The sequence below is a fragment of the Rhinoraja longicauda genome, chromosome 44, assembly GCF_053455715.1.
Source record: "Rhinoraja longicauda isolate Sanriku21f chromosome 44, sRhiLon1.1, whole genome shotgun sequence".
NCBI classification, from domain to species: Eukaryota; Metazoa; Chordata; class Chondrichthyes; order Rajiformes; family Arhynchobatidae; genus Rhinoraja; species Rhinoraja longicauda.
Window position 1 is genome coordinate 3,695,483 of NC_135996.1, and position 11,850 is coordinate 3,707,332.

The following is an 11,850-nucleotide window of genomic DNA, read 5'->3' on the forward strand; positions in this document are numbered from 1 at the left end:
GGGGAAAGGGCGGGAGAGAGGGGAGAGGAGGTCGGAATCGGCGGCCATCTTGGGTGTGGCGAGCAGGGTTTTAATTTCGCTAAACGGGGGTGAAAACAACCTGGGGCGCCGGCAAAGTGTTTCTTTTGGGGTTTGAGGCGGTCGGCCGCGGGTGGCGGCGGTTTTGGAGGGGGTTCGGGGGGGGCCGGCCCGCCTGGGAGAGGGAGGTCACGGGGGGGGCGGGCGTCCACTTCCGGGGGCGGGCGGGCGACGCCGGCGCCATTTTGAGTTTCGTCCGAGTCCGATACCCGGGGCGGCGGCGGCGGCGGAGAAGAGACACACCAGGGGGAGGCGCCGGGGACGCACCCAGGCCCCGCTGCTGCTGCCGAGTGAGTGCGGGGAGAGAGGGGGGGGGTGGGGGAGGGATGGAGGGGGGCATGATGGAGGGAGGGGAGGGGAGGGGGGGAGGGGAGAAGCATCGTCACGTTCACTGAGTCATTCAATGGAGGAGGGGGGGCATGAGGGATGGTGGGGAGGGGGGGGGGGCATGATGGAGGAGGGGAAGAAGCTTCGTCATGTTCACACTGAGTCGTTCAATGGAGGAGGGGGGGGGGATGGAGGGAGGGAAGAAGCCTCGTCATGTTCACTGATGGAGGGGGAAGGATGGAGAGAGAGAAAGATGGAGGGGGTCATGAGGGGGGGAGGGGGGGGTGATGGAGGGGGGGATGATGATGGAGGAGGGGAAGAAGCCTCGTCATGTTCGCACTGAGTCGTTCAATGGAGGAGGGGGGGGATGGAGGGAAGGGAAGAAGCCTCGTCATGTTCACTGATGGAGGGGGAAGGATGGAGAGAGAGAAAGATGGAGGGGGTCATGAGGGGGGGAGGGGGTCATGAGGGGGGGAGGGGGGGGGTGATGGAGGAGGGGAAGAAGCCTCGTCATGTTCGCACTGAGTCGTTCAATGGAGGAGGGGGGGGGGGATGGAGGGAGGGGAAGAAGCCTCGTCATGTTCACTGATGGAGGGGGAAGGATGGAGAGAGAGAAAGATGGAGGGGGTCATGAGGGGGGGAGGGGGGGGTGATGGAGGGGGGGAGGGGGGTCAGGAGGGGGGGCATGAGGGATGGTGGGGAGGGGGGGGGTGATGATGGAGGAGGGGAAGAAGCCTCGTCATGTTCGCACTGAGTCGTTCAATGGAGGAGGGGGGGATGGAGGGAAGGGAAGAAGCCTCGTCATGTTCACTGATGGAGGGGGAAGGATGGAGAGAGAGAAAGATGGAGGGGGTCATGAGGGGGGGAGGGGGGGTGATGGAGGAGGGGAAGAAGCCTCGTCATGTTCGCACTGAGTCGTTCAATGGAGGAGGGGGGGGGGGATGGAGGGAGGGGAAGAAGCCTCGTCATGTTCACTGATGGAGGGGGAAGGATGGAGAGAGAGAAAGATGGAGGGGGTCATGAGGGGGGGAGGGGGTCATGAGGGGGGAGGGGGGGGATGGAGGGGGGTCATGTGGGATGGAGGGGGGGATGATGATGGAGGAGGGGAAGAAGCCTCGTCATGTTCACTGATGGAGGGGAAAGGATGGAGAGAGAGAAAGATGGAGGGGGTCATGAGGGGGGGAGGGGGTCATGAGGGGGGAGGGGGGGTGATGGAGGGGGGATGGAGGGGGGTCATGTGGGATGGAGGGGGGGGATGATGATGGAGGAGGGGGAAGAAGCCTCGTCATGTTCACTGATGGAGGGGGAAGGATGGAGAGAGAGAAAGATGGAGGGGATCATGAGGGGGGGGAGGGGGGGGGTGATGGAGGGGGTCATGTGGGATGGAGGGGGGGGATGATGATGGAGGAGGGGAAGAAGCCTCGTCATGTTCACTGATGGAGGGGGAAGGATGGAGAGAGAGAAAGATGGAGGGGGTCATGAGGGGGGGAGGGGGGGTGATGGAGGGGGTCATGTGGGATGGAGGGGGGGGGGATGATGATGGAGGAGGGGAAGAAGCCTCGTCATGTTCGCACTGAGTCGTTCAATGGAGGAGGGGGGGGGGATGGAGGGAGGGGAAGAAGCCTCGTCATGTTCACTGATGGAGGGGGAAGGATGGAGAGAGAGAAAGATGGAGGGGTCAGGAGGGGTCAGGAGGGGGGGGGGGGGTGATGAGGGGGGGGAGGCGGGTCGCCTGAGTCAGGGGGGGGGTGGGATGATGGAGGAGGGGAAGAAGCCTCGTCATGTTCGCACTGAGTCAATGGAGGAGGGGGTGGGATGGAGGGAGGGGAAGAAGCCTCGTCATGTTCACTGATGGAGGGGGAAGGATGGAGAGAGAGAAAGATGGAGGGGGTCAGGAGGGGGGGAGGGGGGGGGTGATGGAGGGGGGTCATGTGGGATGGAGGGGGGGATGATGATGGAGGAGGGGAAGAAGCCTCGTCATGTTCGCACTGAGGCATTCAATGGAGGAGGAGGAGGGAGAAAGAGGGGGGCATGAGGGATGGAGGGGAGGGGGTGTGATGGAGGAGGGGAAGAAGCCTCATCACGTTCGCACTGAGTCATTCAATGGAGGAGGGGGGGATGGAGGGAGAGAAAGAGGGGGGGGAGAGACGGACGTGGTCATGAGGGATGGAGGGGAGGGGGACATGATGGAGGGAGGGGAGGGGAGGGGGGGATGATGGAGAGGAGAAGAAGCCTCGTCATGTTCACTAATGGAGGGGGATGGATGGAGGGAGATGAGGGAGAAGGGGGGGGGCATGAGGGAGGGAGGGGGGGATGATGGAGGAGGGGAAGAAGCCTCGTCACGTTCACTGAGTCAATGGAGGAGGGGGGTGGAGGGAGAGAAAGGGGGAGGGGGACATGATGGAGGGAGGGGAGGGGGGGATGATGGAGGAGGGGAAGAAGCCTCGTCATGTTCGCATTGAGTCATTCAATGGAGGGGGGGGTGGAGGGAGAGAAAGAGGGAGGGGGACATGATGGTGGATGATGGAGGAGGGGAAGAAACCTCATCACGTTCGCACTGAGTCATTCAATGGAGGAGGGGGGGTGGAGGGAGAGAAAGAGGGGGGAGAGACGGACGTGGTCATGAGGGATGGAGGGGAGGGGGACATGATGGAGGGAGGGGAGGGGGGGATGATGGAGAGGAGAAGAAGCCTCGTCATGTTCACTAATGGAGGGGGATGGATGGAGGGAGATGAGGGAGAAGGGGGCATGAGGGAGGGAGGGGGGGATGATGGAGGAGGGGAAGAAGCCTCGTCACGTTCACTGAGTCAATGGAGGAGGGGGGGTGGAGGGAGAGAAAGGGGGAGGGGGACATGATGGAGGGAGGGGAGGGGGGGATGATGGAGGAGGGGAAGAAGCCTCGTCATGTTCGCATTGAGTCATTCAATGGAGGGGGGGGGGGGTGGAGGGAGAGAAAGAGGGAGGGGACATGATGGAGGGAGGGGAGGGGGGGATGATGGAGGAGGGGAAGAAGCCTCGTCATGTTCACACTGAGTCATTCAATGGAGGAGGGATGGATGGAGGGAGAGAAAGAGGGGGGGAGAGACGGAGGTGGTCATGAGGGATGGAGGGGAGGGGGACATGATGGAGGGAGGGGAGGGGAGGGGGAGCATGAGGGGGGGAGGGGGGGATGATGGAGAGGAGAAGAAGCCTCGTCATGTTCACTAATGGAGGGGGATGGATGGAGGGAGATGAGGGAAAAGGGGGGGCATGAGGGAGGGAGGGGGGGTGATGGAGATGGGGAAGAAGCCTCGTCATGTTCACACTGAGTCGTTCAATGGAGGAGGAGGAGGAGGGGGGATGATGGAGGGGAAGAAGCCTCGTCATGTTCACTGATGGAGGGGGAAGGATGGAGAGAGAAAGATGGAGGGGGTCATGAGGGGGGGAGGGGGGGTGATGGAGGGGGTCATGAGGGATGGAGGGGGGGCATGATGGAGGGGAGGGGGGGGATGATGGAGGAGGGGAAGAAGCCTCGTCACGTTCACTAATGGAGGGGGGGATGGAGAGAGATAGAGGAAGGAGAAGGAGGGATAGAGGGAGAGAAAGGGAGGGATGGAGTGTGAGGGGGGCATGAGAGGGGAGGGGGACATGATGGTGGGGAGGGGGGGGGGATGATGGAGGAGGGGAAGAAGCCTCGTCATGTTCGCACTGAGTCATTCAATGGAGGAGGGGGGATGGAGGGAGAGAAAGAGGGAGGGGGACATGATGGAGGGAGGGGGGGGTGATGGAGGAGGGGAAGAAGCCTCGTCACGTTCACTGAGTCATTCAATGGAGGAGGGGGGGTGGAGGGAGAGAAAGAGGGGGGAGAGACGGAGGTGGTCATGAGGGATGGAGGGGAGGGGGACATGATGGAGGGAGGGGAGAGGAGGGGGGGCATGAGGGAGGGAGGGAGGGGGGGCATGAGGGAGGGAGGGGAGGGGGACATGATGGAGGGAGGGGAGGGGAGGGGGGATGATGGAGAGGAGAAGAGGGGGGAGGGATGGGGGAGAAGGGGGGGGATGGAGGGTGAGGGGGACATGAGGGAGGGAGGGGAAGCCTCGTCATGCTCACACTGAGTCATTCAATGGAGGAGGAGGGGGGATGGAGGGAGAGAAAGAGGGGGGCATGAGGGATGGAGGGTGAGGGGGGGGATGATTGAGGAGGAGAAGAAGCCTCGTCATGTTCACACTGTCATTCAATGGAGGAGGGGGGGGGGAAACGATGATGGAGGAGGGGAAGGAGGGAGGGAGAAAGAGGGGGGCATGAGGGAGAGAAGGGGGGACATGAGGGATGGAGGGTGAGGGGGGACATGAGGGAGAGAAGGGGGGGGGATGAAGGATGGAGGGAGAAAGGGAAGAGGAGAAATGGGGAGGGTGAGGGGAATGATGATGGAGGAAGGGGAGGGAGGACATGATGGAGGGAGGGAGAAAGGGGGAGGGATGGAGGGAGGGATGATGGAGGAGGGGAAGCCTCGTCATGTTCACACAGTCATTCAATGGAGGAGGAGGGATGGAGGGAGAGAAAGAGGGGGACATGAGGGAGGGAGTGGGGACATGAGGGAGAGTGAGGGGGCAACATGAGGTTTGGATGGAGGGAGGGTGAGGGGGATGGAGGGGAGGGGGGGACAGGGGAAGAAGCCTCGTCACGTTCACACTGAGTCATTCAATGGAGGGGGGGATGGAGGGATGGAGAAAGAGGGGGACATGAGGGAGGGATGAATGGATGGAGAGATAGAGGGGATGGAGGGGGGTGGCAGGGGCGGGGGGGAATGATGGAGGGGAAGAATGGAGGGGATGGATGGAGGGAGATGAGGGAGAAGGGCATGAGGGAGGGGGGGATAATATGGGGAGGGGAAGCCTCGTCATGTTCACTAATGGAGAGGGAGGGATGGAGGGTGAGGGGGGCATGATGGAGGGGGGTGCGGCGGAGAAGAGACACCAGGGGGAGGCGCCGGGGACGCACCCAGGCCCCGCTGCTGCTGCCGAGTGAGTGCGGGGAGAGACGGGGGAGGGAGGGATGAAGGGGGAGGGGGACATGATGGAGGGAGGGGATGAGGGAGGGGGGGAAGAAGCCTCGTCATGTTCACTGAGTCATTCAATGAAGGGGGGGGGGTGGAGGGAGAGAAAGAGGGGGGCATGAGAGATGGAGGGTGAGGGGGACATGATGGAGGGGGAGGGGGGATGATGGAGGAGGGGGAGCCTCGTCATGTTCACACTGAGTCATTCAATGGAGGGGGGGGATGGAGGGAGAGAAGGAGGGAGAGATGGAGGGGGTCATGAGGGATGGAGGGTGTCATGAGGGATGGAGGGTGAGGGACATGATGGAGGGAGGGGAGGGGGGGAGGAGGGGGGATGGTGGAGGAGAAGAAGCCTCGGCATGTTCACTAATGGAGGGGGAGGGATGGAGAGAGATAGAGGAGGGAGAAAAAGGGAGGCATGAGGGAGAGATGGAGGAGGGCATGAGGGAGAGAAAGAGGGGATGGAGGGGGACATGAGGGAGGGAGGGGGGGATGATGGAGGGGGGGAAGAAGCCTCATCATGTTCACACAGTCATTCAATGGAGGAGGAGGGATGGAGGGAGAGAAAGAGGGGGACATGAGGGAGGGATGGAGGGAGGGGGACATGAGGGAGAGTGAGGGGGCAACATGAGGGATGGATGGAGGGAGGGTGAGGGGGATGGAGGGGAGGGGGGGACAGGGGAAGAAGCCTCGTCATGTTCACACTGAGTCATTCAATGGAGGAGGAGGGAGAAAGAGGGGTCATGAGGGATGGAGGGGGACATGATGGAGGGAGGGGAGGGGGACATGATGGAGGGACGGGAAGCCTCGTCATGTTCACACTGAGTCATTCAATGGAGGGTGAGGAGGAGGGAGAGAAAGAGCGGGATGGAGGAGGGGAAGAAGCCTCGTCATGTTCACTAATGGAGGGGGAGGGATGGAGAGAGATAAAGGAGGGAGAGATGGAGGGGGTCATGAGGGATGGAGGGTGAGGGGGAGCATGAGGGAGGGAGGGGAGAGGGGATGATGGAGGAGGGGAAGCCTCGTCATGTTCACTGAGTCATTCAATGAAGGAGGGATGGAGGGAGAGATGGAGGGGGTCATGAGGGATGGAGGGGGGGGGGGCATGGGGGAGAGAGGAGGGAGGGGGAGCCTTGTCATGTTCACTAATGGAGGGGATGGATGGAGGGTGAAAAGGGGGCATGAGGGAGAGATGGAGGAGGGCATGAGGGATGGAAAGGAAAAGGGAAGAGGAGAAATGGGGAGGGTGAGGGGAATGATGATGGGGGACATGAGGGAGGGGAGGGATAGAGGAGGGGAATCCTCGTCGCGTTCACTGAGTCATTCAATGGAGGAGGAGGGAGAAAGAGGGGGGGCATGAGGGATGGAGGGTGAGGGGGGACATGAGGGAGGGGGAGCCTTGTCATGTTCACACCGAGTCATTCAATGGAGGAGGAAGGGGGATGGAGAAAGAGGGCTCGAGGGAGAGATGGAGGAGGGCATGAGGGAGAGAAAGAGGGGATGGAGGGGGGACATGAGGGAGGGAGGGGGGAATGATGGAGGAGGGGAAGAAGCCTCGTCATGTTCACTGAGTCATTCGATGGAGGGAGGGAGAAAGAGGGGGACATGGGGGAGGGAGGGGCTCGTCATGTTCACTAATGGAGGGGGAGGGATGGAGGGTGAGGAGGAGGGTGGAGGGAGGGTTGGAGAAGGAGGGGAGGGATGGAGGGGGTCATGAGGGAGGGTGAAGGGGGGATGGAGGGGAGGGGGGGGACAGGGGAAGAAGCCTCGTCATGTTCACACTGAGTCATTCAATGGAGGAGGAGGAGGGATGGAGAAAGAGGGGGACATGAGGGAGGGGAGGGAGGGGCTCGTCATGTTCACTAATGGAGGGGGAGGGATGGAGGGTGAGGAGAAGAGGGGGATGGTGGAGGGAGGGGGGACATGAGGGAGAGTGAGGGGCAACATGAGGGATGGATGGAGGGAGAGGGAGGGAGGGGACATGACTCCATGAGGGAGAGAAGGAGGGAGGAGAAGAGGGGGATGGGGGGCGATGGAGAGGGGGAGCCTTTCATGTTCACTGATGGAGGGGATAGATGGAGGGAGAGAGAGGGGGGCATGAAGGAAGGAGAAAGGGGGGGAGGGATGGAGGTTGAGGGGGGGCATGAGGGAGGGAGAAAAGGGGGGAGGGATGGAGGATGAGGGGGGCGCATGAGGGAGGGATGGAGGTTGAGGGGGGGAATGAGGGAGGGAGAAAGGGGGGAGGGATGAAGGGTGAGGGGGGCATGAGGGAGGGATGGAGGAGGGGAAGAAGCCTCGTCACATTCACACTGAGTCATTCAATGGAGGAGGAGGAAGGAGGGAAGGAGAGAAAGAGGGAGGGAGGGGGAGAGAGGGAGGATGGAGAGAAAGGGGATGGAGGGGGGACATGAGGGAGGGAGGGAGGGAGGGGGGAATGATGGAGGAGGGGAAGAAGCCTCGTCATGTTCACTAATGGAGGGGATGGATGGAGGGAGATGAGGGAGAAGGGGGGGCATGAGGGGGGGGTAATATGGGGAGGGGAAGCCTCGTAATGTTCACTAGTGCCTGGAGGGGGAGGGGGAGGGTGAGGAGAAGGAGGGAGGGAGGGAGGGAGGACATGATGGATGGAGGGGAAGAAGCCTCGTCATGTTCACTAATGGAGGAGGAGGGGGGACATGAGGGAGGGACAAAGAGGGGGACATGAGGGAGAGAAAGGGAGGTGAGGGATGGAGGGTGAGGGGGGCATGAGGGAGGGAAGGGTGAGGAGAGACACCAGGGGGAGGCGCCATGGATGCACCCAGGCACCGCTGCTGCTGCCGAGTGAGTGCGGAGAGACGGGGGAGGGGGGTATGGGGGAGGGAGAAGGGAGGGGGGGAGATGGAGAGAAAGAGGGGGGAATGATGGAGGAGGGGAAGAAGCCTCGTCATGTTCACACTGAGTCATTCAATGGAGATGGAGGAGGAGGAGGGATGGAGAAAGAGGGGGACATGAGGGAGGGGAGGGAGGGACTCGTAATGTTCACTAATGGAGGGATGAAGGGAGAAAGAAGGGGGCACGAGGGAGAGATGGAGGAGGGAGGAATGGAAGGGAGGGAGAGAGAGGAGGGGGGAGGGGAGGGAGGGGAAGCCTCGTCATGTTCACTAATGGAGGGGGAGGGATGGAGAGAGAGGGGAGGGATGGAGGGTGAGGGGGACATGAGGGAGGGGAGGGTGAGGAGAGATACCAGGGGGAGGCGCCAGGGATGTACCCAGGCCCCGCTGCTGCTGCCGACTGAGTGCGGGGAGGGGAGGAAGGGAGGGAGAAGGGGGGGGGAGGGATGGAGAGAAAGAGGGGGGATGATGGAGGAGGGGAAGAAGCCTTGTCATGTTCACACTGAGTCATTCAATGGAGGAGGAGGGAGAAAGAGGGGGGCATGAGGGAGGGGCTCGTCATGTTCACTAATGGAGGGGAGGGATAGAGAGAGGGGAGGGAGAGAGAGGGGCGTGAGGGAGGGAGGAAGGGAAGGGAGAGAAAGAGGGGCATGAGGGAGAGGGGGAATGATGGAGGGGAAGCCTCGTCACGTTCACACTCATTCAATGGAGGAGGAGGGAGGGTGAGAGGGGATATGAGGGATGGAGGAAGAGGGGAACATGAGGGAGGGAGAGTGAGGGGGACATGAGAGAGGGAGGGAGGATGAGGGGAACATGAGGGAGGGATGGAGGGGAAGCCTCGTCACGTTCACTGAGTCAATAGAGGAGGAGGGGGGGAAGGAGGGAGGGGAATGATGGAGGAGGGGAAGAAGCCTCGTCATGTTCACTAATTGGAGGGGGAGGGATGGAGAGGCATGAGGGAGGAAGGGGAGGGAGAGAAAGAGGGGGGACATGAGGGAGGGGGATGGAGGAGAGGAAGCCTCGTCATGTTCACACTCATTCAATGGGGAGGGAGGGGTGGGGGAGAGAAAGAGGGGGATGATGAGGGGGCATGAGGGAAGGAGAGAGGAGGGAGGGAGAAAAGGGGGGGCATGAGGGAGGTAGAGTGAGGGGGAGGGGGGGTAAAATGGGGAGGGGAGGTCACGTTCACTAATGGAGGGGGAGGGATGGAGAAAGAGAGGGGAGGGAGAAAGAGGGAGGGTGAGGGGGGAATAGGTTGGGCATGAGGGAGGGTGAGGGGGACATGGAGGAGGGATGGAGAAACCTCATCACGTTCACACTGAGTCATTCAATGGAGGGACATGAGGGAGAAAGAGGGAGGGGAGGGAGAGAAGGGGGGAGGGATGGAGGGTGAGGTGGGATGGAGGGAGAAGGGGGGAGGGTGATGGGAAGAGGGAGGGAGGACATGAGGGAGGGGGGGGAAGCATCGTCACGTTCACTGAGTCATTCAATGGAGGAGGAAGGAGGGAGGGTGAGGGGGGACATGAGGGTGAGGGCGGGAGGACATGATGGAGGAATGGAGGGGAAGCCTCACGTTCACTGAGTCATTCAATGGCGGAGGAGGAATGGAGGGAGGCATGAGGGAGGGTGAGGGGGGTCATGAGGGAGAATGAGCGGCAACATGAGGGATGGAGAAAGAGGGGAGGCATGAGGGAGGGATGGGGGAACGATGGAGGAGAGGGGACGCCTCATCACGTTCACACTGAGTCACTCAATGGTGGAGGTGGAATGGAGGGAGGGGGGAATGGGGAGGGGAAGTCTCGTCATGCTCACTAATGGAAGGGGAGGGATAGAGAGAGGAGGGAGAAAGAGGGAGGGGAGGGATGGAGGGTGAGTGGGGACATGAGGGAGGGATGGAGGATGGAGGGTAAGGGGAACATGAGGGGGGGAGGAGGGATGGAGGGTGAGGGGGGACATGAGGGAGGGGAGGGGCGGCGGAAAGACACCAGGGGGAGGCGCTGGGAACGCACCCAGGCCCCGCTGCTGCTGCCGAGTGAGTGCGGGGAGAGAGGGGGAGGGTGAGGAGGGGGGGGACATGAGGGAGGGAGGGGAAGAAGCCTCGTCATGTTCACTAATGGAGGGGGAGGGATGGAGGGTGAGGGGGACATGAGGGAGAAAGAGGACGTGAGGGAGAGGGGATGGAGGGGGGACATGAGGGAGGGATGGAGTGGGAGAGAGAGAGAGGAGGGGGAGAAAGGGGGAGGGGGGACACGAGGGAGGGATGGAGGAGGGGAAGCCTCGTCACGTTCACTGAGTCATTCAATGGAGGAGGAGGGATGGAGAGAGAAAGAGGGGAGGATGAGGGAGAGAAAGGGGGAGGGGAGGGTGAGGGGGACATGAGGGAGGGATGGAGGGTGAGGGGAGGGATGGGGGACATGAGGGAGAGTGAGGGGCAACATGAGGGAGGGAGGTATGAAGGGTGTGGGGGACATGGGGGGGGGAAGCCTCGACATGTTCACACTGAGTCATTCAATGGCGGAGGAGGGAGAAAGAAGGGGGCATGAGGGAGAGAGAGAGAGGGGAGGGAGAGAAAGAGGGGAGGCATGAGGGAGGGGGGAAGCCTCGTCATGTTCACTGTCATTCAATGGAGGAGAAGGGGGGACATGAGGGAGGGAGGGTGAGGGGGACATGAGGGAGAGAAAGAGAGGGGAGGGAGAGAGAGAGAGGAGGGGTGGAGGGTGAGGGGGGACATGAGGGAGGGGGGAATGATGGAGGAGGGGAAGCCTCGTCACGTTCACACTGAGTCATTCAATGGTGGAGGGAGGGAGAAAGAGGGGGGCATGTGGGAGAAAGAGGGATGCCATGAGGGATAGGGGGGTAATGGGGAATGAGGGAGAGAGGGGAGGGAGAAAGAAGGGGGCATGAGGGGGGGAGGGATGGAGGGTGAGGGTCGACATGAGGGAGGGATGGAAGGTGAGGGGGGACATGATGGAGGGAGGGGGAGAGGAGAAGAGGGGAATGGGGGGGGAACGATGGAGGAGAGGGGAAGCCTCTCACGTTCACTGAGTCATTCAATGGAGGGATGGATAGAGAGGGGAGGGAGAGGAGGGGAAGCCTCGTCATGTTCACACTGAGTCGTTCAATGGATGGGGGGATGGAGGGAGGGAGAAAGAGGGGGACATGAGGGAGGGGAGGGATGGAGGGAGGGGAAGCCTCGTCATGTTCACTAATGGAGGGGGAGGGATGGAGGGTGAGGGGGGACATGAGGGAGGGATGGGGTGGGGAAGCCTCGTCACGTTCACTCAGTCATTCAATGGAGGGGGAGGGAGGGAAGGAGAAAGGGGGACATGAGGGGAAACCTCGTCTTGTTCACTAATGGAGGGGGAGGGATGGAGAGAGGGAGGGAGAGAAAGAGGGGAGGCATGAGGGAGGGGGGGGGGTGGAGGGTGAGGGGGGCATGAGGGAGAGAAAGAGGGAGGGGAGGGAGAGAGAAATAGGGGGGACATGAGGGAGGGATGGAGGGAGGGGAGGGGGCGAATGGGGAGGGGAAGCCTCGTCATG